Source organism: Tiliqua scincoides, chromosome 3, assembly GCF_035046505.1.
Source record: "Tiliqua scincoides isolate rTilSci1 chromosome 3, rTilSci1.hap2, whole genome shotgun sequence".
Classification (NCBI taxonomy): Eukaryota; Metazoa; Chordata; class Lepidosauria; order Squamata; family Scincidae; genus Tiliqua; species Tiliqua scincoides.
Genome location: NC_089823.1, coordinates 90,810,548 through 90,814,621, shown reverse-complemented (window position 1 = coordinate 90,814,621; position 4,074 = coordinate 90,810,548).

Sequence of the window (4,074 nt, the reverse complement as noted above, 5' to 3'; positions counted from 1 at the left end):
CAGCCATGCTTTGTTGTGTGCAGCTAGTGGCTCCAGATAATGACATACAAACCCTACCCACATTATAAAATTCCTGCATTATCAAATTGTCATCCCAATCAAATTCAGTGGAAACCAAATTTGCTGTGTGCATCCATTGTGCATGGGAACTTCCCTTACTAGATCTGGGAATGTACATCTCTTCCACAGTTATGGTTGGTAAGAGAAGAATGATCAAATTCTGCACTGTATGAAAGGTACTAAAGGTATTGAATGTATAAACAGTACAGAATATGTGCTCAGGTTAAACAACTTGTGTGCTTGTCATTTGCTTTCTCTTCTGCATTTTTAACATTGAGTAAAGTTAAACACAAATGGAGACTCAAAGTATGTGAGGAAGGAGAAAATGATGAATGATGCTAAGTGTGACTCATTGACTGGAAAAGATACTTTTGCCACTTTGTTTAGAAAGAAAATAGTAACTGTTGAACTTTATATAGAATTGTTTTCCCTGCTAGATGTTTTCATCAGATTCCACACCCTATGATTGGATGCACATAACTTGCTAACCCACCATTGTCGAAGTAAATGTCAGTAAGTAATAATAGGAAACTTGGTGAGCCATGAGATAAACACCCAGGTATTATTGATGAGAACATTATACCATTTCTGTGTCTGAGTATCTCATAATTCCACCTAAATAAGACACCTACAAACTCTTAACCCAATGTTGGTTTATTTGTGACTAATTTCATATTAAACCTCTATTATCCCCAAATCATTTAATAACTTCAACTGTGAGCTCCCTTGAGAATAGATGTGTTAGTATCTTGGGAGAAGACTGTAAACTGTGGGCAATCCATAGGATTGAGAAGGATATAAAGCTAATGAATCAGTAAAATGACCCTAAGAGCAATGCTTTAATTGCTATCATTAAATTACAATATGATGCTCATTATTAAAATGGCAGCTTCATTCTCCTGCATTGCTGGTTAGGCAAAAAGTACGTGTGGCATTGAGTTGTGTGCCCAAGTGTGGTACTGAGTTGTGTGAAAGCGGCAGCCTTAAAGAATTGCCTGCAGATAGCTGCTTAGGTAAGAAAGTTTTCCAATTCCGGATTAGCAGCAAGGCACCAAGCAGAAGCAGGGATTAGTTATTACATGGAACAGTGGGAAATAAAAAGATTGATAGCTGAAGATGGTGAGAAATTGGCAACAACATATTAACTACTTGCCAGAGAATCCAGCAAAACAGGTTTTAGAACTTCTTCTTTCCAGGGGAATTGAGTTAACTTCTTGCATTTGAAAATGGAAAGTTTAACAAGGTTGCACGTCTTCTTGCTTGTTATCCAGTTATTTTGTATGTGTTTTTATCCTCTTGTTATTTCCTGAGCCATTGGAAAGGTGTGGGCTAGCACTTCTTTGAATAACATTTGGGAGAAAAGCAGGATAAAAGTCAAATTAATAAATACCTTTTTGTAATGCTTGTTCATACTTGTAGCAGAGGAAAGCATTTGCTGATTGTAAGTTTGGAACTGAGGGTTGTCAGCGTTTTACTGGCCTGGCCGGAACTTTAAAAGCAGCATGATATAGAGCAATTAGCAAGTGAAAACGTTTATCTCCATGAAGACTTCTTTTGCTAATTCTAATGCTAAGAAATTGACTGTTTTAATATTGTTATTGAATTTGAACTATGGAAAGTGCTTTGGGAACTTTTGTTGAAAGGTTAAAAAGTGTAAATACTTTAAAAAAAAATCTTTCCTACCAAATGCTGTTAAAAGGACTGGTTGCAAAGTTGGCTACCTCACAGAAAACACCAAAATGACTATTTGACAAATTTCGCAAGTCTTGAGCATGCCGCTTTGGGGAAGACTGCATTCATCAAGAGAGCACAAAGCTCTTCCACAAAATCCATCTGGAGGTACAAGTTGATTGCACCTTATCCCATTACCCTATCACCCGATGAAAGGACCCACAAGCTGCCTCCTTGACTCCATGCCACCTTCTGTACCATATGACATTAATGGTTGCAGTGCAGCTGACTATCTCGCTGGGTAGCGCCCCAGCATGTGAAGTTGGAGCCTAACCAATGCATGACAAATATGAAGCTTGAAGGACTGCAGGGGAAAAGAATGACTATTGAAAATAATTCCACGCTTGTGTGAATGGAAGTGCCTTCTACTTCTGCCAATGTTTTCTTCAGTGCACATGTTACCAGAAGAGTTGGTATTGTTATCTCACTCTTTAAATGTACAAGTGGACCAGTCCCTCCTGTAACCTTCCAAGAGAGAACACACCGAAAATGAAGCAGGTCTGTTTGGTGAAAAGGGATCTTGGATTGGATAACAGATCAGTGTAATGCAGTGGCATGCGGTGAAGTGAATGGCTGGGGAGGCACTTGCTGTAGTGCTGCAAGGCATTCTGGGTGTTATCGACAAGCTGCAGCATGGAGAATGAGCTATAGCTGCCGCAGCTCTAGTCTCTCCCTGTAAAAGGCACATGCCTGTTTACATGCAGAAATGACATCTGGTGGTTGAGGGAAAGTATCCAGCAAAGACAACCAAAATGTAAATACATTGATGAAACAGTTAAATAAAAGGGTGCTTTCAGTGGAAGCATGTACAATGCTGATAACACTGGAAGATTTCATAAGACGCGAATACAAACAGGAGGTTAAGCAATGATGCTACTTCAGTGAAGATGGGAGGTTGCATAGATGGGATTAGCTTCCTTCCCACAGTGCATAACTTGGTTAGACAAGCACAGTGGTGTAGCTAAGGGGGTGCAGGGGGTAGCAGCTTCACCAGGCAACAAGATTTTAGGGGGACAACAAGCTGATCTTGAGACTAGTGACCAAAATTGTGAAAAAAATTGGTATGTATGAATAATGCCATCACGTTATATATCATTGGAAAGGTAATTTAATGCGTAATGCAATGAAACAAACCTCATTAGAATATCAGAATTCTATCAAAAGTTATGGCCAATAACTAGCAAATGAAAACACAACTGTTTTATGGAACAAAAAATGGATTTCTTTAACTCAAAACCGACCTATGAGACTGATTGCTCTGAGAGCCAATGAAATGTTATTATAATACAGCATGGAACCAATAAGGTATTAATATGTGTCAGCTCTCTTTTCCATGTATCATAATACATTTGCCCCTGCTAACTGAGTAAAGAGGTACTTTATGGCGCTCTTATATTTAGCAGGAGAGAATAACCGCCCTCTTCACCCTGGCATATTGTCTCTAATCAATAAGGAGCACACTTTTTATGCATTTAATTAATTAATTAATTAATTAATTAATTTTGATTTTGTTGTGGGTGGGTTACAAAATCTTCTTTGACCCCAGGTACAGATAGATGACTTCGCTATGCCACTGGCTGGGGGAGGCAGCAGAGCAAGTGGGTGGTGAGCTCCTGGGGGGAGGAGGCAGGTTTTTTTCCAGTTTTCACTTTTTTAAAGTCCGAGTGTGACATCACTTCTGGTTGTGACATCACTTCTGGGGCATCATTTTGAGGGCACCAAGCTACATGATTATTAGCTACGCCACTGGACAAGCAGAGTGCATTCACAATGCAGTCCAGAACTTGAGTGTTTCAGAGAAAGCAATGGCCAAGGTTCCTATTGTCCATCTATCTGAGGCATAGGGATCTTCTATGAAATAGTCCACAACCGGCACCAGTCATTACTGGCATTATCCAGTGAGGGCAGGCCCTGGTAGCTGGGGGTGAAGCTGTCTGGCAGCAAGGTTTATATTGTTCATCATTACAATGTAAGGGCATGATACAAATGGAAAACATGGAGAAATAATAAAAATACAATTTTTAACACATACTCTAGAACTCACGTAAGGAGCTCCTAGTACACTGCACTAGTGCCATAGTTGATGTTGGGTCTCAGTGTGGACACAATACAAGCAGTTATACCCTTCTCCAGTCTAATCCAATAAAGTGCTGTATTTGTGCAGACTGAGCTGTCATCTGTTAAACGTTTAACATTTTTCAGATAATTTAAATTCTTGAACTCAAAGCAGGTGCATTTTTCAATATTTCATTTTATGCTGCTTTGGAACTGAATAACTAATTA